Below are 12951 nucleotides of genomic sequence, written 5' to 3'. Positions count from 1 at the left end.
CCTCCTGCTGTGTGCTTTTCACCTGCAAAACACAATAAACATATATTCTACTATATAGGCATGATTGACATTTCCTGTCCATCCATTTTGTCCAGTGGCCAAAAGGTGAGGTCCTATTCCTTTGAAGACTTGCCTTGTGTGAAATGCAGGAAATGCTAAATGCATGTGCATGTAGTCAAGAAAGAACTGGATCCTTTTGGACATTGGCTCCTTCCTTATTAATCCCAGGTCTTTCCACTGGGACTTTTGTGTCCAGGATAATGCATTTTTTTTTGCTCTCAGTGTTACTGTCCTTTTCTGTTGAGAAATTACGGGATATCTACCAGGAAAATTTCTTCATTTTATATATGATGGCCTGGTTCAGTTAAGAGAGGAGCCATAAACTCAGAACTCGGAGAGATCCTCTGAGAAACGACAGTGTCAGAGAGTACCCCTTGTGAGTGTACTTGTGAATATTCTATGCCAAGTAGCTCCCTTATATGGGAGCTTTATCAGACAGAGATGGTGTTGACCAGTCCACCCCCAGTAGCTGCTATTGTTCATTTGGATGATCCATGATTTCTTAGTGGGTACACGGAATTGAATTTTGGGGGCACATTGAGCTAATCTGCAATGGACCTTGCATATATATGGACAGTTAATTGTGTCTGAGACATTTATACTTAGCGGCTGTGACAGTGACAGGGATTGGACAGAATTGGTGGCTCAGCAGTTTTACTCCTCTGTGATCCATGGTGGTCTTATCTTATTCTTGATGCAATCATTGGAAGTGTGAAGGTTCCCCTCTTGTTATTGGAAAAAACACAATGAGTTTGTACTTTCCCTTTGCCGCATAAAGCAACTCTTTAACCCAGTGAGGCAAACACCACATTGTGAAATAGTTTTTTATCCGGTGCCTCTGGTAGAATCATTCAGGATCCAATAACCATAGAATTCATGCCTTTCCAACTTTATCACCTATAGCACATTTCTTATTTCCTGAGAGACTGATGAGACCTTATTTTTCATATTTAAGTTGTTGCACTCATCTTGAAGTCTTGGGTCATAAAAACATTCTGAATTTATTTAAAGATATTCTATACCATAATTAAAGGATAAGGTTTAACATATTCTTATTTGCATTTTTGCCCCAACAAGGGCTACTTTTAGCAGACTTGAGTAAGCCCATCATTCTTTTTTTAATTTTTTAAAATTTAAATTAGAAAAAAGCTTGCTTCACATGTCAATCCCTGCTCCCTCTCATTCCCCTCCACCCCATCCCCCATCAGCCTTCCCCAAATCCCCACCCAATCCCCACCCTGGACCCCAAGGAGCATGAGACCCTCCATGGGGGATCTCCAAAGTCTGTCATTTCTTCTGTGGCAGCTCCTAGGCCCCCAGAATGTGTCCAGGCTGAGAGAGCATCTCTCCATGTGGAATGGGCTCCCAAAGTCCATTCATATGCCATGGATAAACACTGTTCTACTACCTGAGGCCCCATAGATTGCTGGGGCCTCCCTACTGACACCCAGATTTAGGTGGTCTGGATCAGTCATGACTCTCAGTCATCATTCAGGTGCCCATGGGCTCCCCTTGTTCAGGTCAGCTGTTTCTGTGGGTTTCATCAGCCCGGTCATGGCTCCTTCGCTCATCACTCCTCCCTCTTTGCAACTGGGTTTCAGGAGTTCAGTTTGTTGTTGAGCTGTGGGTGTCTGCCTCTGCTTCCTTCAGCCACTGTATGAAGGCCCTAGATTGGCATATAAGGTAGTCGTCAATCTCATTATCAGGGAAAGGTATTTAACTTATCCTCTCCATTATTCCTTAGACTGCCAGTTAGTGCCATCCTTGTAGAACTCTGGAAATCTCCTCAAACCTGTAACAACTCTCTCTATTATGGTATCTCTCATCCTCCTCTTTGTTATTCTCCCGACTCAACCTTCCTACTTCCCCATATCCTCCTTTCCCCTCTTCTTCTCCCTCTCTCTTTTGCCCTGTTGTCTATCCACTCCCCCAATGCTACCAATCACCACAGGAGATCCTGTTCCTTTCCCCTTCTCCAGGGTACCATGCAGATTTATCTTAGGGTCCTCTGTTTCCCAGACTCTCTGGTGGTGGGGTTATAGGCTGGTACTCCCCTGCTCCATGCCTAAAATCCATGTATGAGTGCTCCATGTCTAAAATCCATATGTGAGTGAAAACATACTATGTTTGTCTTTTTGTGACTGGGTTACCTAACTCTGGATGGTTTCTTCAAGTGTCATCCATTTGTCTGTAAATTCCAGGATTCCATTGTTTGTTTTTTCCAGCTGAGTAGTAAATGTACCACATTTTCTCTATCCAGTCTTTACTTGAGGGGCATCTAGGTTGCTTCCATGTTCTGACTATTACAAATAATGCTGCTATGAACATAGTGCAACACATATCCTTGCTGTATGAATGCGCAACTTTTGGGTATATGTCTAAGAGTGTAATTGCTGGATCTTGTGTTAGACTGATTCACATTTTCCTGGGGAACCTCCATACTGGTTTCCAAAGTGGCTGTATGAGTTTGCACTCCCACCAGCACATTCTCTCCAGCATAAACTGTCATAGGTGTATTTGATTTAAGCCATTCTGACAAGAGGAAGATGGACTCTCTGAACTGTTTTGCTTTGCATTTCCCAGTTGGATGTTGAGAACTTTCTTAAGTATCTATCAGCCATTTTAGACTCCTCTATGGAGAATTCTCTATTTAGATCTGTACCCCACTTTTTAATTGTATCTTTTGGTGTTTTGGAGATTTGCTTCTTGAGTTGTTTGTAAAATTTGGAGATCAACCTTCTCTCAGATGTGGGATTAGTGAATATCATTTCCCATTTTGTGGTCTGCCTTTTGGCTTGTTGACTGTGTCCTTTGCCTTACAGAAGCTTCTCAGTTTCAGGAGGTCACATTTATTAATTGTCTATCTCAGTGATTTCAGGAAGCAGTCTCCTGTACCAATCCATTCAAGGGTACCTCCCACTTTCTCTTCTAAGTGGTTCAGTGTAGCTGGATTTATGTTGAGTTCTTTGATCCACTTGGACTTACTTTTTGTGCAAGGTGATAGACATGGGTCTGTCTGCAGTTTTCTATATGCTAACATCCAGTTATGCGAGTGCCATTTGTTGAAGATGCTTTCTTTTTTCTATTGTATATTTTTAGCTTCTTTTTCAAAGATCAGGTGTTCATATGTGTATGATTTAATATTGGGAAGTTCAATTTGATTCCATTGGTCTACCTGTCTATTTTTATGCCAATACCAAGCTTTTTTTCCCCAGGACTATAGCTCTATAATAGAGCTTGAAGTCGGGGATGGTGATGCCTCTGGGAGTTCCTTTATTTTACAGGGTTGTTTTGGCTATCCTGGGTCTTTTACTTTTCCATATAAAGTTGATCATTGTTCTTTCAAGATCTGTGAACAATTTTGCCAGTATTTTGATGGGGATTGCATTGAATCTGTAGATTGCTTTTGGCAAGATTGACATTTTTACTACATTGATCCTACCTACCCAAGAGCATGGGAGATCGTTCCATTTTCTTGTATCTTCTTTAATTTCTTTCTTTAAAGACCAAAAGTTCTTGTGATACAGGTCTTTCAGTTGTTTGATTAGCATTACCCCAAGATATTTTATATTGTTTGTGGCAATTGTAAAGGGTGATATTTCTATGATTTCTTTCTGTATATATTAGGGATTCTGATTTTTTTGGAGTTAATCTTGTATCCTGCCACTTTGCTGAAGGTGTTTATCAGCTGTCAGAATTCCCCTGGAGAGTTCTTTGGGTCACATGTAATAGATCATATCATCTGCATACAGTGAAAGTTTGACTTCTTCCTTTCCACCTTGTATCCTGTTGATCTCCTTTTGTTGTCTGATTGATCTAGACAGAACTTCAAGTACAATATTGAAGATGTATGGAGAGAGTGACCAGCCTTTTCTTGATCCTGATTTTATAGGAATTGCCTTGAGTTTCTCTCAATTTATTTTGATGTTGGCTGTTGGTTTGCTGTTTATAGCTTTTATTATGTTTAGGTATGTTTCTGTTATCCCTGATCTCACCAGGACCTTTGTCATGAAGAGGTGTTGGATTTTGTCAAAAGCTTTCTCAGCATCTAGTGAGATGATCATGTGATTTTTCTTTTTTGGTTTGTTTATAATGTGGATTATATTGATAGATTTTCATATATATAATCATCCCTGCATCCCCGCCTACTTGGTCATGGTGGATGATTTTTCTGATGTGTTCTTGGATTTGATTTGCCAGTATTTTATTGCGTGTTTTTGCGTCAATGTTCATGAGCCATATTGGTTTGTAGTTCTCTTTCTTCGTTGTGTCTTTGTGTGGACTGGCTACCAAGGTAATTGTACCCTCTTAAATAGTTTGGCAATGAACCTTTTGCTTCTATTGTGTGGAACACTTTTAGGAGTATTGGTATTTTCTGTTCTTTGAATTTCTGGTAGAATTCTGCCCTGAAGCCATCTGGGCCTGGGGCTAATTTTTTATTGGGACACTTTTGATGACTGCTTCTATTTCATTAGGGGTTATAGGTATGCTTAAATTGCGTATCTGTTCTTGATTTAATTTTGGTAAGTGATATCTATCCAGAAAATTGTCCATTTCCTTTAAATTTTTTGGAGTACAGGTTTTAAAAGTATGACTTGATGATTCCCTGGATTTTCTCAGTGTCTGATTTTATGTCCCCCTTTTCATTTCTGATTTTGTTAATTTGCATGTTTTCTCTCTGTAGTTTGGTTAGTTTGGATAATGGTTTGTTTATCTTGTTGATTTTCTCAAGAACCAACTCTTTGTTACATTGTTATTTTGTATTGTTTTCTTTGGTTCGATTTTATTGATTTCAGCACTCAGATTGATTATTTCCTGGTGTCTAATCCTGGGTGAGTTTGCTTCTTTTTTTTCTAGCGCTTTCAGTTGTGCTGTTAATTCTCTAGTGTGACTATTCTCCAGTTTCTTCATATGAGCACTTAGTGCTAGGAAAGTGTCCCATAAGTTTGAGTATATTGTATCTTCATTCTCATTGAATTCTAGGAAGACTTTAATTTCTTTTTGTATTTCTTTCTTGACCCAGAAATGGTGCAATTGTACATTGCTCAATTTCCATGAGTTTTTAGGGTTTCTGCAATTTGTTTTGTTGTTGAATTCTAACTTTAAAGCATGGTGGTCTGATAAGATACAGGGTTTCTTATTTTTTTTTTTGTACCTGTTGAGTTTTGCTATGTTGCCATGTACATGGTCGATTTTAGAGAAGTTCCCATGTGGCTCAGAGAAGAAGACATATTCTTTTGTGTTGGGGATGGAATGTTCTACAGATCCAATTAAAGTCAATTGGATCATAACTTCTGTTAGATCTTTTCTTTCTTTGTTAAATTTCTGTCTGGTGGTCCTGTCTAGTGGTGAGAGTGTGGTGTTGAAGTCTCCCACTATAACTATGTGAGGTCTTATGTGTGATTTGAGTTTTAGTAATGTTTCTTTTACGAATGTAGGTGCCTTTTTGGGGCATCGATGTTCAGAATTGAGACTTATTCCTAATGAATTTTTCCTTTGATGAATATGAAATGACCTTCTTCGTCGATTTTGATTGATTTTAGTTTGAAATGTAATTGGTTTTATAGTAGGATAGCTTCACTAGCTTTTTTCTTGTGTCCATTTGATTGGAAAATCTTATCCCAACCCTTTTGTCTGAGGTAATGTCTGTCTTTGAGTTTGAGGTGTGTTTCTTGTATGCAGCAGAAGGATGGAATTTGTCTTCATGTCATTGAGTGTTAATTCTTGTTCGTTTTTCATTTGTTGTTGTTGTTGGTGGTGGTATTGTGTGTGGATTTACCCCACTTTTTCTTTTGGCTTTTGGTAAAGTGGGATTATCTATTGCCTATGTTTTTGTGAGTGTAGCTAACTCCCTTAGGTTGGAGTTTTCCTTCCAGTACTTTCTGTAGTACTGGATTAGTGGATATTTATTGTTTCAATCTGGTTTTGTCATGGAACATTGGTGCACAACATTCCTGTAGGAGCAGTGTTAACCTCTAAGTTTCCAGGTGATTATGTCTACCTGCTATGTAGGTGATGATGGCTCTCATCATCATAGAAAAACTTTTAGGTCATCTCTGCTGTGAGTGAAGATTCCATACTAATGGTAAGGTGAACCCCACACTCTTTCAGCAAGGAAAGAGAGACATATTGCTTCCTTTGTTCTCATGCAGAAAGCATCCACCATTTTTCAAGGTCTTGTTTTGCAGCCCAATCTATAGTTGGTCCCTTTGACTGTTATGTTGAGTTTTCCTGGTCTCTATTCCTACCTCTTGATGAATGCTCTGGCCTATTTTCCCCTTTTGTATGTAAAACAATGAAGGCAGAACAAAAAAAATACTGGTTTTACAGCCCAATCTACAGTGGGACCCTTTTACTGTCATATGCAGTATTTCTGTTCTCTATTCCTGCTTCTTGATGAATGATCTGGCCTACATTCTCCTTTTGTATGGAAAACAATGTAGGCAGAACAAAAAAATATTGTTTTGGTTCATTTAGGCTTCTCAGAGATTACTTATGATCTTGTTGACCTCTTGTGGCCTTTCTATTCATTTACTTTGCAACTGGTTTCTCTATCTTGATTCCATGCCTCAGATCTCAGTGATGTGTTACTTTCCTTGGACGCATTCAGGGAATTTTTTTTCAAATGTTACCGTCATAATTGCAGACTGTTTGATAGGCAAGAGTCTGAGCACAGCTGCCTCTGTACCATGTTTTGGTCAAGTTAAACTATGATTTAGGGAGTTTTATGACACACTGAAGAGTCACATCATTCTCTGAATCCCAGGTGACTTGGGAACCAAGAGACAAAATACTGGAAAGAATGCGATTAGGAAGGCTGTGCATGAGAGAGATTTGGGTGTGAACCTTCCAATCCTATTAACTGTGTGAAAGAGCAGTTTCAAGGCTCTGAATCAGCAGAGCAGGTGTTTCCTTTGCTGCAGTGATGATGTTCCCATTCATGACAATTTCCCCGTTGATTGCATCCATCACGTGGAGCTCAGAAAACGCCTCACTTCATGGGCCAAATTCATCCATCACTGGGACTAAGAATGATGGAAATTCTTTCATTCTTCCTACCTACACTCTCCTTAGAGCTCATATTTTCTACTAAGGTGGTTCTTGGCTGCATTTGCTTGAGGTTGAAGAAAGTGTGTATTAATACGTAAGATAGATACATCGTACAGATGCCTCCAGAGATTAGAGACAGAACAAGACTATATTTTTATTTCTGTCCTGTGTGTAGTGTAGACAGATGGTATGTGAGCACCTTCACTGTGTACGTATTTTGGTGCTGAGCAGAAGGAGAGGAGTTCATGATACTTTTTCCTTTTTAACAACCTGTTCGTTGGTCATGAAGGATGCACAGTGCTATCACTTCCTTCATGTATCCACCAAGCTTTCTCTACCCTGTTTTCCTCCTCTAACATTTAATTCACTTTCCCTTACTATCAGGTAGAATATTTGTGGAGGAAGACTGAGCTTTGTCAGCTCGCAGTCCCCGAGATTTATCTAAGGGAATGAGGAAGGTAGACAGCTGATTGTGTGTAATTATGGTCTCAGGCTGCTCCTTATATTGCCATCTAAAGGGATCAAATCTGCCTTTCAAAGTGACTCTGGCAGTGGCCATGGTCCTGGAGAATGGAAGGGTATTTCACAACACATCACACTTCTTCGAGGACCTTGAGTAAATTTTTACATCCTCACAGTCTTCCTTGTGGAGTAGTTCCCCTGAAAAAGTAAAGTGAAAAGGAAATAATAACAATTGCAGAGCCCTTTTGGTGGGGAGATCCAGCTGCTAAAACCCATTGTTGCAGGCAGGCTTTTCCATGAGTTCATTAGATAACTAAAGATCAAATACCCATGGAGTGTTACAGATGTGTGAGAATGTTCTAGACCATAACAACCATTGTATCCACTTCCTCAGAGATTTCTGTTGCCTTTGGGTTCAAACGTCATTTCTGGAGCATAGGTAATGTTTTGAAGGGGGAAATTCATGACTGTCTGTATCAAAATGTGGTTTTTAACTTTAAAAATTCAGTTGTGAGGTCATGGATATAAGAAACAAATTATGTGAAGAATCCTGAAAAAATTTCCTCCCATTGTCTTCTCATACTTTTATCACTTCATTTCAAAATTCAGATATAGGGGCAATGCAGAATTGGAAATTTTCAGAAAAGTCTGAAGTTGGGCCACTACTAAGCATTTTCCTTTCCAGTAAAACAAATTATTAACAAATGCCTCTCCCTCTACCATTAGAATGACATTAAGGAAGAAGAAATTTAACAGATTAAGAGATTGTTTTCTTTTGTGTCTCAAACTAGAAGAAAACTAAGATAAAATAGAATTGAAAAGTAATGTTTGTAGAAGAGGGACCTCGCCATTCTGTGTCAGCAAGTTCCCAGGGTTACCCATGGTTCCTCCTAATGTTCTCTTTTCCTAAGCTTCCTGGGACTGTAAATTGTAGTTTGGTTATTATTTACTTTACAGTTAACATCCACTTATACATGAATAGATACCACATCTGACTTTCTGGGTCTGGGTCTCACTCTCATTCAGTTTTATTTTTCTAGTCTCGTCCATATTCATTTATTTAACAGCTGGGTAACATTCTATTGTGTGAATGCACCACAATTTCTTCATCCATTTTTAAGTTGGAGCATCCAGGTTGTTTCCAAGTCTCTGGCTATTTTCAATAAAGCCACAATGAACATAGTTTAACAGGTGTCCTTGTGGTAGGATAGGACATCTTTTGGGTGTGGGCACAAGAGGGCTATAGCTGGATCTCAAGGTAGATCGAATTTCTGCTTTCCCAGGAGCAGCCATATTGACCTCTATAGTGGATGTACAGGTTTGCACTCCCACCAGCAATGGAGAAGTGTTTCCCTTGCTCTCTTGCCAGCATGAAGTACCACTTGTGTGATTGATTTAATCCATTGTGACAGGTGTAGGAGGAAGTCTGCATGCCGCCATTAAACAAGTGACTTACTAGAGGCGCATACAGATGAGGTAATAAAAGGGCGGTTTACCACACCGCTAACCACACCCACTTTAGGCAGGACTAAAGACGTATACGTACGTAGGCGGAACCACTTTGGGCATGGCTAGGGGGGCGTTACGGGGAAAGGCATAAAAGACAGCACACAGGAAGTCTCGGTCTCTTTTCCTGGAGTTCGGCTTCCGGTCCGATAGCTGAAAACTGCTTGGCTCCTCTGGGTTTGGTATCTTGTGAGTAATTTCTACATTAAATACTTAGCTTTACTTTCAGTAATTGTGTGTCGCGTATCGTTACAGCGTCCATTGAAGCCAACAATTTGGTGTCGGGAGCGGGATTGGAATCCGGATCCAGGCGCCCAGAAAAGCGGCTTCTCTCAGCCCAACCAGGCACACGTGGACTCTCCTTTCGCTAAGTTCCTCACCACTTCGCTCGGCAAGGCACGATTCCTGCCGCCAGGAACCAGCACCTTCTACCTGCCGGTAAGCTTAGACGGTATTCCAAGATTTCTCTCACGGCCACGTGCTGTTTTACTGGCGGCCTGCTGACTCCGGCCACGTGCTCTTTTGCTGGCAGCCTGTTGATTTCGGCCTGAATTACTCCACTGGTAACAAACGTAACTGCTTTATACAATGTCAACAGCTAACATTATGATGCAGGATGTTAAGAATTTTCTTGTTTTTTTTGTATGAATGGGATTTTAGAAAGGGTTGAGGACCTACCTGAAAGGTACTTCCTACCCTTGATGGTGATTATTAGCTTCATAATCAATATAATTTTGTTAATGAAATGGCTCAAAAATAGGAATAAACTTATACAGGTCATACACTCATCGCAGGATAGTTTTGAAACCTTAATACAAAGGATTCAGGAAATGCAAAATTCATTGCAGGAGAGTAAGAAAGGGTTGGTAGAAAATATTCAGGATATTAAAAACGATAATGTAGGTCTGACGAACAGGTTTAAAGAGAAGGAACACAAAATCGAATTACTTTCAGGAAAAATGTGTTCCACAGATAGAATTGAAAAATTGGAACATAATGTTGAAACATTTAACAAAAAACACGGTTCCATGTTTGATGATTTCACTAGCAAATTACAAATACTGGAACATAAAATTGAAATGATAACAGAAAAGAATTGTTCTATGTCAGAGAGCAATGATAAACTAACTGATAGAATATCATTTGTGGAAGGCAGTTTACATGCTATTGAAGTACTTTATAAGGATGAGAATATTAGAAATTTGGAATCACATGTAAATGATGAATGTAAAAAAATGAAAGATTCCATGATGTCCTTAGAAAATTATTTGTCCCAAGAACTTCAAGAGCTCAGAGAAACACTGATGAATAGACTGCAGGATTTAGAAGACGCTCAATCTGATACTTCAGAATCAGAAATACAGGCAACAGGTCAGGACAGGAGTTTCTCAAAGCTTCTCAAATGCCGGAATGATTTCCCTAAGGTTGCTATGCGTTCCCCTATGGTTTTTCCAATATCTGTAACAGAAAAACCAGCAACGAAAAAACAATCAAATGGTCCCATTGCTTATCACTGGGAGCCTATACAGATGAAGGAGCTAAAGAATATTAAGGAGGCCATTGTCTTGTATGGTCTTCATTCTCCCTTTGTCAGAGAGCTCCTAACCTCATGGGCTACTGTAAATAAAGTAACCCCAAAAGACTGGGCCCAATTAGCCTCTGCAGTGCTTGAAAATTCTTGTCAAATTCAATGGAGAGCTTTATGGAGGCAAGAAGCAAAAGCTATAGAAATTCAGGAATTACGGAACGGTCATGAAGTACCCCAAGACAAGATTCTTGGGGAGGGTGCTTACGCTCACACGCAGGTTCAATCTGCATATGACGAGCACATGTTGTCTTTGTGCCGTACAGCTGCTTTAAATGCCTTGGATAAGGTTTGTGAAACAGGAGAGATAATGCAACCCTACACCAAGGTATTATAGGGCCCAAGGGAAAGGTTCACTGAATTTTTAGAGAGATTATCCAGAGCAGTAGAAGTACAGGTAGCGAATCCAGAATCCAGGCGTCTCCTTATAGAATCTTTGGCATATGAGAACGCGAATCCTCAATGCAGGCAGGTAATTTGGCCATTAAAAATAAGATCAGCGCCATTGGAGGAATGGGTCCTACATACAGCGAATCTGGAATGTAAAAGTCAGGATATAGGAGCTTGGGTAGGTGAAGCTATTTCTACAGGCTTGAGGAGGCACCAGGATGCCAAATACCCTACTTGTGATGATATAGAGGCCTGGGTAGGGAAGGCAATCTCTAAGAATTTTAATAGGCATAAAGACACAACATGCTTTAACTGTGGTAGAATAGGACATCTTAGTAGGAACTGTAGACAACACATTCCTAGAAATAATGCTTTTACCAGGAATGCATCAAACAGAAGGCCTAAGCCTCCTGGTCTATGCAGGAGGTGTGGGAAGGGGCGCCATTGGACTGATGAATGCGTTTCCACAATAGACAGACAAGGTAGATCTTTAAAGCCGGGAAACGGGGTTCCGGGGCTCAATGGAGCCCCGAAAAGGAAGATTATCCGGTCATTCCCAGTGACAGTGGAGGACAGCCTCTCCCAGGACAATTAGAAGATTCACTGCCCATTGTAAATAATACGGCACTGGATTATACATTAGCTCCAGAGGATGAATCAATTACATCAGGAGGAGATACAAAACATATTTTGGCAAACTTCTATACAATATCATAGACCCAAGCTACCAGTTAAGGTAAATAATAGGGTGATTTATGGATTACTGGACACCGGAAGTGACGTCATTATCCTTACTCAGCAGTCCTGGCCACACAACTGGGCTTTGAAAGAGGTTAATGTTCAATTCTTAGGGACTGGAACCCTATCTGAAGTTAAACAGAGCGTTAGATGGATTGACTTTATTGGGCCAGAAGGACAGAGAGGAAGGTTAAAGCCATATGTTGCAGATATTGCTATAAACCTCTGGGGTCGTGATCTACTCCAGCAATGGAATAGGCAGATTAACATTCCTCCTGTATCAGCTAGGAATTATAGACAAGCTCTTAGTGGTAGAAAGAATATAGTAAGACAGTACAGAAAACAGATGCCAAATGTACAGGCTGTACAGAAGCAAGATGCTAGTGCCAAACCTACAGAGCAACCAAAAGCTCTACCATTAAAATGGCTGACAGATAAACCCGTCTGGGTGGGTCAATGGCCTATGACATCTGAGAAGTTAGAGGCTTTGGAGAAGTTAGTTCAGGAACAGCTAGATGCCGGACATATTGAGGAATCAACTAGTGTATGGAATTCGCCTGTTTTTGTTGTCAAGAAGAAGTCTGGTAAGTGGAGAATGGTTACTGATCTTAGAGCCATCAACAAGGTAATTCAGCCTATGGGGTCTCTACAACCTGGGATGCCGTTACCTTCTCTAATTCCTAAGGATTGGCCAATTATAGTTATAGACTTAAAAGATTGTTTCTTCACCATACCGTTACAAGAAACGACAGAGAAAAGTTCGCCTTCACGGTACCTACCTATAATAATTCCTGTCCGGTACAGAGATTCCAATGGAAGGTACTACCTCAAGGTATGTTAAACAGTCCAACTTTGTGCCAATATTTTGTGAATAAACCTCTAGAAATAATTCGTAAAAAATTTCCACATTCGTTAATATATCATTATATGGATGACATATTATTGTCTGATTCAAATAAGGATACTTTGGAAAAGATGTTTGAGGCAGTAAAGGAAATTTTGCCTCACTGGGGATTACAAATTGCCACAGAAAAAATACAAAGAGGCAATTCTATTAACTATTTAGGTTATAAAATAGATGCTCAGAAAATTAGACCACAGAAAGTACAGATCAGAAGAGATTGTTACCGGACTCTTAATGATCTTCAAAAACTATTAGG

This window comes from Mesocricetus auratus, unplaced genomic scaffold (assembly GCF_017639785.1).
Source record: "Mesocricetus auratus isolate SY011 unplaced genomic scaffold, BCM_Maur_2.0 Super-Scaffold_100013, whole genome shotgun sequence".
NCBI lineage: Eukaryota > Metazoa > Chordata > Mammalia > Rodentia > Cricetidae > Mesocricetus > Mesocricetus auratus.
This window is presented reverse-complemented; position numbering follows the sequence as displayed.